Source organism: Diabrotica virgifera, chromosome 10 (genome assembly GCF_917563875.1).
Source record: "Diabrotica virgifera virgifera chromosome 10, PGI_DIABVI_V3a".
Classification (NCBI taxonomy): domain Eukaryota; kingdom Metazoa; phylum Arthropoda; class Insecta; order Coleoptera; family Chrysomelidae; genus Diabrotica; species Diabrotica virgifera.
Window position 1 is genome coordinate 13,449,281 of NC_065452.1, and position 18,168 is coordinate 13,467,448.

Sequence of the window (18,168 nt, forward strand, 5' to 3'; positions counted from 1 at the left end):
ATATAAAATCAAGGTCTTTCTCAGTTTCTTAGAAGACTGTAACAATCAATGTTGATAAGTGAATCGATTTTCTTACCTCTATATGACTGCAATTGATTGCATATAATTAAAGTCTTATCGCTAAAAGTATGCCCAGTCAGTGTTTATGAGCAAAGGTGCATATCTCTTGAATGACTCAAAGAACAATAAAACTATCAGTAGGCAGTTGTCACTGTAACGAACCAGTTCAAGTGGTATTTCTGTGCATAAAAGTGACCTAAAAGTGAGTATGAGTGCCAGAAGGGCTCTAGATTTTTTGAAAGATCTTACTCAGCAAGATCAAAGTGACCAAGAGCCTCTTATTGAAGCTGAACATACAAAAATGAGCTTAACCAATCCGAACATGGATGATTTGCAAGCTGTGACTACTAAAATAAAAGTTGAAAATGAAAAGAATACGAACTGTTTAAATTCACAAGTTGATGACTACCAAGGTGGTGCCGCTGCATCTGCAAATCAGTCTCAAGGTAAAATATTTATTTACTTATTTATTTATTTGTTATAATGGTAAATATTTTCTTATAATAGAAGCGGGCCAAACTATGAAACTTATAGAGCCCCCGTTTCAAGGTAATGATGCATCTTCACTTCATGAAAGTGATCTAAAAGTGAAAATAAGTGCCAGAAAGGCTCTAAATTTTCTGAAAAATCTTACTCAGCAAGATCAAGGTGACGAAGAACCACTTATTGAAGCAAAACATACGGAATTGGGCATAAATAATCCGAACATGGAGCATTTGCAAGATGATGATTACCAAGGTGCAGCCGCTGAATCTGAAAATCAGCCCCAAGGTAAATTTTTATTTATTTGTCTATCTATGTATGTATACAGGGTGTTTCATTAATAATTGTCCATATAGTAACTGGAGAAACCTTAGCACAAAATACGAAGATTTAACCTAAAACACTTAAATAAAATGTGGTTCCTTACTGAGTTACAGGGTGTTTTATCTAAAAATTTAAAAAACTATTTTTGCTCAGAATTTTAAAACTATTCGACGTATCCTTTTCATACTTAGCAGGAAGTATAGGTATTATACAAACTACTAAATTATGTTAAATAAACGTTTCTGGCTATTACCAGAGGCGTACGACGGGGGAAAGTGAATGGTTGACCCTTTCCAAATTCTACGCCACTGGCGGAATTGCTATTTTAGTTCAATTTTTGGATTCTCCAATACTTTCTATGAAAATAATATACTCTTCATTCGTAACGATAAAGTCATTAGTTTTCGAGATCTTTGAAGTTAAAAATGAAACGCCACGGTTATTTTGATTAATGTGGTGTGTCGCTTCATTTTTAATTTCAAATATCTCGAAAACTAATCATTTTATCGTTACGAATGAAGAGTATATTATTTACATAAAAAGTTTTAGAAAATCAAAAATTTACACTAAAATAGCAATTTCTTCAGTGGCGTAGAATTTGGGAAGGGTCAACCAGCCACTATCCCCTGTTGCACGCCTCTGGTAGTAGCTAGAAACGTTTATTTATCTTAATTTAATAGGGTGTACAGTACCTACACTTTTTGCCAAGTATTAAAAGGATACGCCAAATAGTTTTAAAGTACTGGGTACAAATAATTTTTAAATTTTAATCATATGAATCATATCATAAATTAATCAAAATAACTGTGCCGTTTCATATTTAACTTCAAATATCTCGAAAACTAATGACTTTATCGTTACCAATGAGGAGTATATTATTTACGTAGAAGGTATTGAAGAATCTAAAAATGGTACTAAAATAGTAATTTCTCCAGTGGCGTAGAATTTGAGAAGGGTCAACCATTCACTGACCCCGGTCGTACGCCTCTGGTAGTAGCTAGAAACGTTTGTTTATCATAATTTAGTAGGGTGTATAGTAGTCGCATTTTGTGCCAAGTATGAAAAGGATACGTCGAATAGTTTTAAAATGCTGAGCAAAAATAGTTTTTAAATTTTTAGATAAAACACCCTGTAACTCAGTAAGGAACCACATTTTGTATAAGTATTTTAGGTTAAATCTTCGTATTTTGTGCTAAGGTTTCTCCAGTTACGATATGGACGATTGTTAATGAAACACCCTGTATAAGGATTTTTACAGCTGTTGCTGCTTTCCATCTTTCAGAAAACGTCTCCAGTCCTTTCTGTTCAGCCATTCTCCGTCTCTTAAGGTCTCGTCTATCCATGGCCTCGTCCACTTTATCCTTCCATGATCATCGGGTCTACCTCTTCTTCTCTTTCCTATTGGGCTCCAATCCGAAATCTTTGATATCCACCTTGTACGATCTGCTCTTTTCACATCTTCTTCTTTCTTCTTCAACCTGTGTTCGTCCACTGCTGGACACAGTCCTCTTCCATTTGCTTCCATCGATTCTCTTCTTCGACATCTACTCTTGCTAATTCTCATCCACTGCTTGCCCGCGACTTGTTTGATATCATCTGCCCACCTCTTCTGCGGCCTGCCTACTCCTCGCCTGTTCTCTCTTGATCTCCAGTTTGCTAATCTCTGTGTTTAACGTCGTCTCACATGTCCATACCAAATTAAACGTTTTTCTTCGATGTAGCTGAGTATGTCTTGTTCTACTGCCATTTTTCGGTTAATCTCCTCATTTCTAATGCGATATCTTCTTGTCACTCTGCAGCTTCTTCTCATGAACTCCAATTTCAGTTGCTGTAATTTTGAACCTGTTTTGTTTGTTTATTTATTACCCAATTCTCTGCTCCCTAGGTCATTACACTACGTACCAAGAGCTTATATTTTCTCTTCTTTGTATTTTTGGTAATCTGTTTATCCCACAGTACCCCGGTCATTTATTTAATACATGTTCTTGTCTCTGCTAATGTACTGGTGATATTTATTTGTGATAATGGTAAATATTTTCTTCAAATAGAAATGGGCCAAAATATGGAACCTACAGTGCCTCCGTTACAAGGTAATGATGCATCTTCACCAGTCTCAGAAATGGGCGTAGTCGTATATCAAAAACGTATGATTTCTGATCCACAAGATGGTGAGTATCAAAATGAAGCCGCTGTTGACAAAAATCAGCGTAAAGATAATGAATCTTCTGTTGTAGTAGAAATGGAGGTGCCTGTAAAGAAACGCAGACTGAGTCTTCAAGGACAAGTCAATCTCCACCAAGGAGTAGCTGGTACTGCCCAAGCTAAGAACCAAAATAAAGGTGTCACTTCCGGCCAAATAAAGTTGCAGGAGGTTGCTGAAGAAGAAAGTCAGCATAAAGGTAATTCATTTATTTATTTAAATATTTTTGGTAATACTTTAATAGGGTAAACCCTGTAGTTGGCTGTATACCTTTGTTAAGACAACGTAGAATGAAGTAAACACTTCTGTTGTATGTAGGTATATAATTTATTAAAAAATTCTTAAAATTTATCCACAAGGGAGTGGAAGTACAACAAAACGTTTTCGGTCAAACTGACCATCCTCAGTGTAAACGTCCAGTGTACAAGTAATTGAAACTAGCCACTTGAATAGGTGTAAAACCTCAAAATAACATTATTGCTACATTATGAGCTGTGTAGTAATCGACAATAAGTCGATGTCTTAAGATTAAAAATATATCACATGTGGATGTATGTCATCCTTGCTCGGAATTTACACAAGGTTGTGATCAGGTGAGAGGTTAAGTTGGTTGTTAACCTCTCACCTGATCACAACCTTGTGTAAATTCCGAGCAAGGATGACATACATCCACATGTGATATATTTTTAATCTTAAGACATCGACTTATTGTCGATTACTACACAGCTCATAATGTAGCAATAATGTTATTTTGAGGTTTTACACCTATTCAAGTGGCTAGTTTCAATTACTTGTACACTGGACGTTTACACTGAGGATGGTCAGTTTGACCGAAAACGTTTTGTTGTACTTCCACTCCCTTGTGGATAAATTTTAAGAATTTTTTAATAAATTATATACCTACATACAACAGAAGTGTTTACTTCATTCTACGTTGATTTTTGGTAATGTTATCTACACTGCGCGTCATAGAAAACGGGCACCCCAAAAAATGGGCCATGTTTGATGCCTCGTATCTCCTAAACCTGTCGTCCGATTTAAGTAATTTTTTATAGCCTTATTCTTTAACAATATCGCTGTAATGATATTTTTGCTAAACAGGTAAATTTTCATTGTATACCGGGTGTACGAATCAAACTGTGTTTTTTCTCAAAGTTCGCAACACTCTGAAATATTCTTGCATTTATGAAATACTGAAATTAAAACCCAACTATAGCCTCAGGTTTTCTTAACATTCTGTTTTTTGATTCATTCGGTTATGTTGGATAATACAGAAGTTAGGTACTTTAACAACTAGCCATGTTCTTCATCAGTACAGGGTGTTTCTAAATAAGTGCGACCAACTTTAAAGGGTAATTCTGCGTTGCGTCACTTCGTTGCCGTTAATGCAAAATGTCATATGTTAAATACTGCACTTTTCAGGAGACAAAAAACTAAATAATATTTACTGTGTAAGTAGTGTTTTTCTCTAAATTAGAAGATATACTTAAAAACAAAAGACGATACATATGGATAAGCCCTAATTTGAAGAAAAACACTATAGCCCGATCAAAGAACAATCTGACAAAAAAAAAATAAAGGAAGGATGAAAATTTGGGAATAGGTAGTTGAAATTGCCTATTATTAACCCTAAGCAACTTTTGTTCTATAGAGTTTTTTCACTAAGTCAATACTTTTTGAGTTATTTGCGAGTGAATATGTTCATTTTTAACAAAAAAAAACATGATTTTGGACGGTTTTTGGCAAATAACTCAAAAAGTAAGTATCTTACCGAAAAAAATATTCTGAGCAAAAATATAGTTTATAAAAAAGTGAAAAAAAGAATAGTGTATGCATGAAGTCTATAGACCAAGTAGAAGCAAAGTTGTTGCTAATGAATAGTAGGTTTTTCTTCATCAAATTCCAAATCGAATATTTCAACGTGAAATAGGTAACCAAAAAACGGAGCACTTTTCGGGGAAAAGTTGTTAAAACTTTTTTAAAGTGTTTAAAAAAGGTTTATTTTTGTTTTTAAAAAAACTTATAACATTAAAAGTAAGTGAGTTACGCTCAAAATATTGATAGCCCCTTTTATTTTTTTAGCCCGAATTCTCCCCCTAATTAGCAGTCCAAATAAATTTAATCGATACCGCTTCACAAGTTACATTTCTTATGTAATCTTTTTATATGTATGTAAGTTTCATCGGTTCAAAGCGCTTATTTTTGAAAAGGCTGTAGTTAAAATGGCTTGAACGAGTAACTAATCACGAGTTTATGCCAATTTTGAACAGTCATAGCATAACCAATTTTTGTCTAACAAGCAAACAAAAAATCCAAAATATCCAGAAAAGCTTAACGTACATTTTATTACTCTTTGAGATTTTTGGTATTACTAATAATTTTTAAGTTGTTTAAAAATAATAATTTTTTTCAAAAATGTGCACATTGAACCAATGAAACTTATACATCATATAAAAAATACATAAGTAAAGTAACTTGTTTAGCGGTAACGATTAATTTTATTTGGGATGCTAATTAGGGGGTGATTTTCGCGATTTTTTTACCAGAAGATTTTTTTACAACATTATTTTGAGCGTAACTCACTTACTTTTAATGTTAGAAGTTTTTTTGAAAAACAGAATGAAACCTTTTTTAAACACTTTAAAAAAGTGATAATGAGTTTTCCCCTAAAAGTGCTGCGTTTTTTGGTTATTTCACGTTGAAATATTCGATTTGGAATTTGGCTAATAAGAACCTATTTTTCATTAGCTACAACTCTGCTTCTACTGGGTCTACAGACTTCATGCGTACACTTTTTTCACTTTCTTATAAGCTATATTTTTGCTAGGAATATTTTTTTCGATAAAATACTTACTTTTTAAATTATTTGCAAAAACCGTCCAAAAACATGTTTTTTTTTTGTTGAAAATGAACATACTCACTCGCAAATAACTCGAAAAGTATTGACTTAGTGAAAAAACTATAGAACAAAAGTTGCTTAGAATAAGTCATTTTATCCAATTCCGTACTTATTTTGAATGTATATTTTCACCCCCGAGAAAATATTTTTCACCCCATATTTCCCAATTTTTGTAAAATGGAGGGGATGTAGAATTGTAAACTTTTTCTTATATAATAATAGACAATTTCAACTACCTATTCCCAAATTTTCATCCTTCCTTTATTTTTTTGTAGGTTTTCGGAAAATTGTGTGTTCTTTGTTGATTGTGTGTACTACTCACACAGTAAATATTATTTAGTTTTTTTTTGTCTTCTGAAAAGTGCAGTATTTAACATATGACATTTTGCATTAACGGCAACGACTTGTAGTTTTCGTGCAGATGGCCTTGTTAGAGTAAGTGTCTCTTCGCCATATTACTCGTGTTCCTGGTAATTTTTGACATATTTACAAAAGAAAATTTTTTTCTAGAACCGTTTTTTGCCGAGATAGCTTTTCCAAGTTTAAAAATTCATAACTTGTTTATTTATCAATATTAACATTTAAAAGTGCGTAAGTACATCTATCAACTCTACTCAACAGTGACATTTATACATAGAGTAAAAATTGTTGAATGTTATAAATAATGATTTTCATAAATGAAATCGTTTTGCCTGAAAATTGGCAGAGGAGTAGTTTGCAATATCTCCGTTAATAATGGGCCAATTTGAATGTTTTTTTTGCAGTAAATATGCAAAAATTTGTTATAAACAATTTTTTTCAAAATTGTTTTTTCAAAATATAAAGTAATAAATAAAAGTTGGCACCAAAGATAACCACAAAACAGTATTCAAACAGATTTTTATTTTAAAAATTAAACAAAATTAAAATTTTGTTAAAGAAACATAAAAACTTTATTCTTTGTACAAATAATTGGCAAAAACTCACAATGTTAATGTGAATACAAAAGAAAGTATATAAAAAAATGGAGGACAACCTCTATATAAAAATATGTATGTATATAAGTGAATAAAAAGTAACAAATATAAATATACACAAATCTGAGTGTACTACCTGTGATAAAGCTTATAAAATTAAATGTAAAATACATTTATATTTTATTATTATGGGTCATTCCATTTCAAATCACTCAATTTTGGAGCAAAAAAAATTTTGGACCTTAGATTTGTCTGAAAATTGGTATATAGCTTCTGCGTGACGTAAAAATAAGATATTTAAGGTCAAAAAATCTTCTTCTTTTTTTCTCAAAATGTTATTTTATGCGATTTTACAGTGATTTGGGGTTTATTTATAAAAATTTGCTTTTTCTATCGTAAAGTATCAATGAAAACCATAATATTTTAATAGAAGGGACTCAAAAATGTCATTATATGGCATTATAACAAAGTACTTTGATTCAAAGCAAGCTTTTGATCAAATTTTATAGAGTAGAAAACGTTAAAATACCGTTTTTTACATTTTTCTCCATTCCCAAAATACATCATAATCGATTTGGCTGAAAATTTGCCCACAGATAGACAAAACATAGGACTTTAAGTGGTGAGAAGGATTTGAATTATATTACAATACCAAAAAAGTTACATGCAATATTATAGTCAAAAATATAGGCGTCTACTGTAAGTACAATTAACTCGAAAATATCGACCTCACGACAAAAATTGTTAAAAAGAAATTGTAATAATTGTAAACACGATTTATTTGGAACAATTTCAGTTCCTACCATTTTTGTCGAAAAGTTAAAAATGGCGGAGATATTGAGCAAAACAGGTTCTCCTTTAAAATCAAGATGGCGGCTAACGCAACGGAGGAATTCATTCGTGATTTTAAATTTAGGCTACTATTGACTCCCCTAAAGATCAGAAAAATAAAATTTTGGGCAGCTCGGCATTCAAGGTCAAATGCTATCCCGACTGGACTAATATTGTGTCTGATATTACTGCATGTAACTTTTTTGGTATTGTAATATAATTCAAATCCTTCTAACCACTTAAAGTCCTATCTTTTGGCAATCTGTGGGCAAATTTTCGGCCAATTCGATGATGATGTATTTTGGGAATGGAGGAAAATGTAAAAAACGGTATTTTAACGTTTTTTACACTATAAAATTTGATCAAAAACTTGTTTTGATTCAAAATAACTTGTTATAATGCCATATAATGACATTTTTGAGTCCTTTTTATTAAAATATTATGTTTTCCATTGATACTTTACGATAGAAAATGCAAATTTGTTTAAATAAACACCAAATCACTGTAAAATCGCATAAAATAACATTTTGAGAAAAAAGAAGAAGAAGATTTTTTGACCTTAAATATCTTATTTTTACGTCCCGCAGAAGCTATATACCAATTTTTAGACAAATCGGAGATCCAAAATTTTTTGCCTGAGTGATTTGACATGGAATGTACCTTATACAAAGAAAAAAGTTATTTTGTTTAAAAATCCACGAGAAAAATAAAATTCCTGTAGCTGGCTGTATACCATAAATAACAAAAAATACAGGATCCTTTGGGGTCTGTTAAATATACCTTTTACAAAGGATCCTGTGTTTTTTTATTTTGTTTCTTTAACAAATTTTTTATGCTAATTCAGTATTATATTGTTAATTCTTATATAAAAAAGTGTATTTTAATAGATAATATTTTGGGGATAGCTTTTGTGCCAATTTTTATCACATCACATCTAGAGATTTTTTTTCATTGTTTATAACAAATTGATGAATATTTATTGTAAAAAGGGTCACTTAGGTGTTATTCTTTTTATATGCTACCCTAAACTAAAAAAAAAACATTGAAATTGACCCATTATTAACGAAGATATTTCAAACAACTACTGCACCACTCTACATGCAAAAAGTTTTCTTTTAAAAAATATTATTTTTTTAAACATTCTACAATTTTTACTCTACGTATAAATGGCATTGTTGAGTAGTAGGGTTGGTAGATGTAGGTACTTACGCCCTTTTAAATGATAATATTGTTAAATAAACAAATTATGAATTTTTAAACTTGAAAAAGCTATCACGGCAAAAAACGGTTCTAGAAAAAGTTTTTTCGTTTGTAAGTGTGTTAAAAAATACCAGAAACACGAATATTGAAAAATTATTTCAAAATTTTTAATCCCGGCTATGTTATTGAAAATACAAGTTTTAAACAGATTGCATCAATTTTCAAACGCCATTTTGGAGAAAAATTTGGATTTGTCAATGCATTTATCGAAAATATACATAAGAGCAAAAAAAAGTGAGACCTTAAAAACTTGTATACTCTATCGGCAACAACCTCGTTTTTGCAATTGAAAAAATATTAATTTTTAATAAACAAATTAAATATCTCATAACTACTCAATATTTATCAACCATTTTTTTATACTTTATATTGACACTACAGCTCAACTTTTTCTGCAAAACAAAATGTTTTATATTGCTTATTTATAATGCAAATATTTTGTGTTTTGGAAATCTGTTTTTTAATTTTGATTTACAATTATTTAAATAAATTAAGGGTCAAATTTAATTTGATGAGGCTTATAAAAAAGGCTTGTTTATTCAGCTTTGCAGGAAAAATTGTGAAAAGCAGGTAAAAAAGTAAATTTTGTGCAAAAATTACCCGTTTTTAATTATTTAAACAATGATCCCCTCATGTGAATTATATACTTTCTTCAAATTATCTTTTGACTTGACCTAAAGTTTGATAAAAATGTATTCCAAGCTGTACGGAATTACAATTTGATTTTATTTTATTTTACTGAGCTACTCATGAATGTATAGAAGATGGTGTTAATTTTTAATACTTATAAAACTTTATTATTATTATTACATACATTCTTTAGTTATCTTAGTTTGTAAGCTATCTAATAATTAAATTAATACGACATACTTTTAATCAACGTTTTTAGTGATATCAACACTGAATCATCCTTTCGTAATATTGGTTGCTATTTAAAGTTAATTACTTATAAAACAATAACAGATTTTATCGCTTTGTATAATGGCAAATATGACCTACCTTTTACTAATGTTGACATAATTAAGTGTTGTTATACTCCAGGGAAATAAGGTTTTTGTCGGGGCACTTGAGCAGCCAGGTTGCAAATGGATTTTTTGGCTACTATATACCTAATACATTATAAATACAAAAATGCCCGTCACAGTTTGGACGAGAAATTTAGTTATTAACAAATAAGGGTCAAAAATGAGAGTTTTTTCGTTTAAATCGCTACAGGTAAAAATAGGGTAATTAAATGTCTTATTTATAATATTTTTCTTCTAGTAGATGAGCCAAGGTTTAAAATGGCGTTTTTTGAATTTTGGTCCGATTATTTGTTGCTTCGGATATTGCAAAATAAAACTAAAATTTCGAAAATAAAAAATTTGCTGTAACTTTTGCGAAAATGAATTTAGCACTTTCATATTGCATGAAAAGTTGAGTCAAACAGTCCATACAATGCACACAAAATTTTAAGACGATGCGTCAATTAGTTTAAATTTTATTCAATTTGTTTATCCTAAAGAGCTTTTTTTTTCGCAATGTTATTGTTCAGAAAATAATAATGATACAGCAATTCTGTGAAAACAACATGAAAGAAGAATAGTGATATTTTCAACGCACTTAAAAAAATCATTAAAAAGTTATTTTTATCACTCAGAAAACATTTTATTAAAATAGAGTCATTTTTGGCTTATAAACAATTTGAATAACTTTGTTAATATCGACTGAAGGTTAAAACTAAAATGTAATTTGAAAAACTGGTATTTTTATACGAATTTTCAAAGAAAAACTTTTCGCCTAGGTTAATTACGGTCAAAGTTAGCCACTTTTTTTTATTTAATTGACGGCTACTTTGTTTATAACAATTAAGCAACCTAACTAGAGCCATTTTGAAGTTGGAGATATATAGGTTATGTGTAAAAACTTGATCTCAATACGAAAAAAACAAAGTATATGGTAGTCAGTAAGCGCGAAATATTAAATACACAGCTTTTGGTTAACCAACAACTAATTGACAGGGTCGACAGCTACGCATACCTTGGTACCAACATAAACAGCCAGTGGGACCACTCAAGTGAAATAAAACAACGCATAGGAAAAGCGAGATCAGCGTTCATAATGATGAAGTCTCTTTTCAGAAGCCACGATTTACCTCTTGCTACCAAAATCTCTATCATCAGATGCTATGTATTTTCTACGTTATTATACGGAGTAGAGGCCTGGACACTTTCCGAGGCTTCTTTGAGAAAACTCGAGGCATTTGAGATGTGGTGTTACAGGCGCATTTTGAGAATTTCGTGGGTGGATCGTGTGACTAATATTGAGGTTCTACGTAGAATAGGCAAGGAATGCGAGATTATTAACATAATCAAAGAGCGCAAACTAGAATATCTTGGCCATGTTATGAGGAATGAACAGAGATATGGCTTGTTGCAACTCATTCTTCAAGGCAAGGTATTTGGAAAGAGAGGACCAGGGAGAAGAAGAATATCTTGGCTTCAAAACCTGAGAAAGTGGTTTAATACATCGACAACCGGACTATTCAGAATAGCAGCAAGCAAAGTTAGGATAGCCATGCTGGTCGCCAACATCCGGAACGGATAGGCACCTTAAGAAGAAGAAGAAGTAAAAGTTTGAGTAAACTTTGAACCTCAATAGAGTGGTTAATAAAGCTTTAAAAATGGCGTCCGAACGGAATTAATTCGTGGTCGGTGGAGGGGAATTACTAAAATACGTGCACTCAAAAAATGAAACTGATTCTGCAAACATATGCTGCGATTAATATAGCTGGAACTTGTTGATCGATTTTGATCATAATTTTTTTAATTTGTATGTACTCGTAGTCTTATAGAGTTACGTTATGTACACACAACCCCACCTAACATTACAAAATGTTAGGGGGAACTCCCCTTATCACTCAGGGATATGAAAAATAGATTACGACCGATTCTAAGACCTACCGAATATACATATATAATTTCATAAAAATCGGTCAAGCCGTCTCGGAAGAGTATGGAAATTAACACTGTGACAGGAGAATTTTATAGATGTAAATATATAGATGGCTATTAACAAATAGGGGTTGGTGATAGAAGAGTGAAAATTAAGGGTTGTATGTATTTTTTAATTCTCCATCATATAAAATTAAGGTAGATAATTATGTCCAAAAAAAAATTTAGGGGGACAACCCCCCTTATAACTTATGGGTATAAAAAATAGATTAAAACCTCTTCAACGTCCTATTTCAAGTCTTCAAGTCAATATTAACAAAGTTATTCAAATTGTTTAGAAGCCCAAAATGACTCTATTTTACTAAACTTTTTTCAGAGTGATAAAAACGACTTTTTAATTCAATACTTTAAAAATATAACTATTATTCTTGCATATGGTTTCCACAGAATTGCTATGTCATTATTAGTTTCTGAACAATAACATTACGAAAAAAAAGCTCTTTGCGATAAACAAATTGAATAAAATTTAAACTAATTGACGAATCGTCTTAAAAATTTTTGTGCATTATATGGAATGTTTGACTCAACTTTTTGTGCAATATGAAAGTCTTAAGGCCATTTTCGCAAAAGTTATAGCACATTTTTTATTTTTTATATTTTAGTCTTATTTTGCACTTTCCGAAACAAAAAAGGATCGGACCAAAATTCAAAAAGTGCCATTTTAAACCTTGGCTCATCTACAAAAAGAAGAATATTATAAATAAGATATTTAATTACCCTATTTTTACCTGTAGCGATTTAAATGAAAAAACTGTCATTTTTGACCCTTATTTGTTAATAACTAAGTTTCTCGTCCGAACTGTGACGGGCATTTTTGTATTTATAATGTATTAGGTATATAGTACCCAAAAAATCCATTTGCAACCTGGCTTCTCAAGTGTCCCGACAAAAACCTTATTTCTCTGGACTAAACAAAGAAGACGGAAGACTACAATATGCCACGATACACTTAACCAGAGATAGGATGTTGCGCAGTCTTCACTTATAAATTCGTTAAATTTGTGTTTATTTGAGCTTTTGTGGCTTCTTTTTGAATCCCATTGTGAAATGAGAAGTGTTTTAAAGTAATTATATCTGTCTGTAGTATTCCACTTAAAATATTTCTTTTTCAATTATATGTTAAACCTTCCAATTTTGGCGTTAAATCAGAATGTACCATATGAACCGATGTGATTCATTTTGAAGCGTCCAGAATTATAAGGTAAATATTTATTTTGAATTAAATTTATGTTTATGAAGAATTATAAACGGTCATTAAAAAAGAGGTCGCGTTGTACGACAACTCAAATCAATATGCATGACAATATGCACTCACATTCCGTCTATTCGTTTAGGAAAAATTCTAACGAAAGTTGATTCCTTGTACTCAAAATACGAGTAAAATGAAAAATTAAAAACAGCTTATTATGCTTCATTTCGGTTCAGAGGTGATCCACCACACTCATACCTAAGTTTCTGTCTTAGACAAGGCGAAAACGGCGGGTTCGTTGGAAAAAATATTCCCATGAGATTTTTTTGCATAATCACATTCGTGAGACATCCCAGAATAAGGTTCAAGAAGTCGCCCACCCGAAAAGTGGTCCAAATTTTTTTAAACAATTTTTTTAATCAAATTGCAAAAATCAATATTTTCGGCCCGGACGCGAATTTACAAAACCTATACTATTTCAGTCATGGGGGCGACTGAGTTCGAGTAGGTTTTGTATGCAGAATATTAGTTACATATCCTATGCTATTTCGGTCCCGAAATTAACTGTATCGGTGTAGGATTTGTAAGCGAAATGTTTGATTATTATTGAGCAAATGTCTATAGTCTATACTGTTTCAGTCATGTAAGTAAAACTAATCAAATATTTACTAAATGGATTTATTATTATATCATAAAATTTAGATATGTTTTGAAAATTAAAATGAATAACATATTTGGATAATATTAAAAATTAAAAACAAATGGATAATTACTAATATACGAATATATACAGTATGTCCCTGTAAGTTGGAACCATATGGAAAACTTTTTTATTATGAATTTTACGAAAAAAAGATACATATTCTTCATAAAAAGTTCTGCATGGTCTAAAACCGAAGATGCACTCATCTGATATTAAGTTTTATTAATAGTACAGGGTGTCCCGAAAAGATTGGTCATAAATAATTATGTTACAACGGTTTGACGCAGCCATGTTGTAATTTTAAAATAAAAAAAAAAAGAATTTAGATGTGATAACTTTTAATTTTAAGGGTTTTATACCCAATATCTGTGGCTATTGCCCAGTATACATGATTTATCATGTGAGTTTTAACAATTACTCTTCTATGAAGGATTTATAAGAGGACGAAGCTCTGATGATGGCACGTTATGTGCTGAAAGTACTTAGCTGATTATTAAAAGTTTTTTACACACTTTCAATTTCTTTGAGAACATACACCTGTTTGCCGGTTGTGGTACCACAACTGTTTCAATTCAATAAATAATTATACCACAGATTCTGGGGTCAAAAATAGATTGATTAAACCTCACTTACCTATAGTATTTTTACTACAAAAACGTTATTACGTAGGTCAAAATTTTTGACGTAAGAGAACTGTCAAAACATTAGAATGTGACTTTTCATTATTGCTATGTTTATTATAAACACGGCAATAATGAAATGTCACATTCTAATGTTTTGACAGTTCTCTTACGTCAAAAATTTTGACCTACGTAATAACGTTTTTGTAGTAAAAATACTATATATACAATAATGCACACAAAAAAAGTTACAGCCCTTTAAAGTTACAAAATGAAAATCGATTTTTTTTCATATATCGAAAACTCTTAGAGGTTTTTTATTGAAAATGGACATGTGGCATTATTATGGCAGCAATATCTTAAAAAAAATTAAAGTTAAATTTGTGCTCTCCATAAAAATTTTATGGGGGTTTTGTTCGATTCAACCCCCCCAAACTTCTGTGTACGTTCCAATTAAATTATTATTGTGGCATCATTAGTTAAACACAGTGTTTTTAAAACTTTTTTGTCTCTTAGTACTTTTTTGATAAACCAGTGTTTATCGAGATATTTTGAATATTTGTCGAATCCACCACATATTTTGTATAAGATTAAGTACGATTATAGACCTGTTAATAATCTGAAAATTTATTTATAATTTACATTTTTAGGTATATTTTGAAAAAGAAGCCGCATCTTGATAAAAGGTGACTTAATAAAAAAAGGCTAGGAGGCAAGAAAGTTTTAAAAACACTGTGTTTAACTAATGGTACCACAATAATAGTTTAATTGGAACGTACACAAACATTTGGGGGGTTTAAAGGAACAAAATCCCCATAAAATTTTTATGTAAATATATTAAAAAAGAAGCCGCATCTCGATAAAAAGTGGCTTATCGAAAAAATACTAAGAGGCAAGAAAGGTTTAAAAACGTTGTGTTTAACTAATGGTACCACAATAATGAATTAATTGGAACGTACACAAAAGTTTGGGGGGTTTAAGGGAACAAAATCCCCATAAAATTTTTATGTGGTGGACAATTTTCAGTATAATTATGTTTTAAGATGTTCCTGCCATAAGAATGATACATGTCCATTTTAAATAAAAAATATTTAATATTTTTCGATATATTGAAAAAAATCGATTTTCATTTTGTAACTTCAAAGGGCTGTAACTTTTTTTATGAGCACATTTGTACTAAGGTAAGTTAGGTTCAATCGAACTATTTTTGACTCTAGAATGTGTGGTATAATTTATGATCAATCTTTTCGGGACACCCTGTATATGAGAGATTTCAAAAAATATGAATTTTTGTCAAGAGTAAAGTATCTTTATATATTTCACAAGATTGAAAATTGCTATTATGAAAATTTATTTGGACTTAAAAATAATGTTCTACTATGCAACTACATTCTTCTAATTGAAAAAAAAATTGAAAATTTCTCAAATTATCTCAAATTAATTTTCTCGATATTATTAGTTTTACGAAAAAAAAGTTATTCTTTATAAAAAGTTTTGCATGGTCTAGAAACTAAGATACAACCATAATTTATCAAATTTTATCAATTGTATACAAGGTTTGTCAAAAAATATAAATTTCGTTCAAGAGTAAAATACCTTTATAGTTCACAATATTTCAATTAAAAAGATGTAATTGTATACTCATATATGTTTTTGAATTCTGAACAACTTTTTATAATAAAATTTTTCAATAGTGTGCAAAATAAAGGTACTTTACTCTTTAGCGAAATACATATTATTTTTTGATATACCCCGTATAAAATTGATAAAATGTGAAATATTATTATTGAATCTTATTTTGTAGAACGTGCAAAACTTTTTATAAAGAATAACTTTTTTTGGTAAAATTAATAATTTCGGAGTTAAAAATAAAAATGATGTTAGGTATCTTCAATTTTTTTTTTTTCAATTAGAAGAACATAATTGTGCATTAGAACATAATTTTTAATTCCAAACAACTTTCGATAATAACAATTTTCAATATTGTGGAATATAAAGGTGCTTTACTCTTGAGAGAAAATCATATTTTTTGACATACCTCGTATACTTTTAATAAAATTTTATATCTGATGATTGTATCTTAGGTTTTCGACCATGCAAAACTTTTTATAAAGAACAACTTTTTTTCGTAAAAGTAATAATAAAAAAGTTTTCCATAAGGTTTAAACTTAGTCGGACATATTGTATAAAAATTAAAAAATATCTAACATGGGTATTTACTAATATTATATACTTACTAAATTATTGAACAGAGTTAAGTCAGTGTTTTTTTGCACTAGACTCGTTTTTTTCTATGCTTAAACTAATGTTGTGAGGTTTCTTCTTTTTCTTCTTTTCCAGAGTGGTTGGTCTTCCAGACTGTATGCGATTCTGACCTTTTAGTCCCCTATCCTTTCTTCGAGCTATAGCGGTAGGTTGTACACGAATTTTTAGGTTCCTGTCAAATCGAGTTGTGTGAGAAAACATAGATACTATTTGTGACGGAGTTTTTATTTTTTCCAATGTTGTCACAAATTTTTTGAGCACTTTGGTATTCGAGGGACATTGATCTTTTTTAATATATCTGAAAGTCTTATAAATTCGGCGTGCATTCTATCATTTTTTTTTTAATTACAGGAATGTAGTTGCATATTAGAAAATTATTTTTAAGTCCGAACAAATTCATATTTTTTGACATCCCTCGTATACTATTGATAAAACTCGATATCAAACGATTTCATCTTCGGTTTTAGACCATGCAGAACTTTTTATGAGAAATATCTTTTTTTTCGTAAAATAAATAATAAAAAAGTTTTCCATATGGTTCCAACTTACAGGGACATACTGTATATATTCGTATATTAGTAATTATTCATTTGTTTTTAATTTTTAATATTATCCAAATATAATTTTTAAAACATATCTAAATTTTATGATATAATAATAAATCCACTTAGTAAATATTTGATTAGTTTTATTTACATGACTGAAACAGTATAGACATTTGCTCAATAATAATCAAAAATTTCGCTTACAAATCCTACACCGATACAGTTAATTTCTGGACCGAAATAGCATAGGATATGTAACTAATATTCTGCATACAAAACCTACTCGAACTCAGTCGCCCCCATGACTGAAATAGTATAGGTTTTGTAAATTCGCGGCCCGTACAATTTTTTTAAAGTTTTTGAGCCATTCTGGACAAAAAAGTTCTCCTATAATTTTTCTCTAAAATTGATCGTTTTCGAGTTATAAGCAATTTAAAATTAAAAAAAAAACGAAAAATGTCCATTTTCAAGGCGGTTAAAAGTTATTATAATAATAATAATAATAATAATAATAATAAATTGCCTTTATTTAGTCTGTAAAAATTTACAAACACAAGATACATGAGGCGAAGTCTAGCTAGAGCTACCTACTCTACTTAACCTCAAGTTTACAAAGTCAGTTTGAAATAATTAGAAATAAAGTGATTTATAATTTGACTATAAATAATAATATAATATTGAAATAATAGAAATAGTCATGTGGCTACTAAAGAAATAATATAAAGAAAATAATTTGTGATGTTATGTGATAAATGATATGAATGATAAATAAAAACAAAAATAATGGTAACAATAACGACAACAATATACTATAATAATAATAACGTTACTGCGATCGTA

At 30.2% G+C, this 18,168-nt stretch overlaps 1 pseudogene; it reads left to right on the top strand.

Annotated features, from left to right (window-relative positions):
- Positions 1 to 268: 268 nt before the first annotated feature.
- Positions 269 to 18,168, top strand: part of LOC114335613 (piwi-like protein Siwi) — a 40,836-nt pseudogene continuing 22,936 nt past the window's right edge.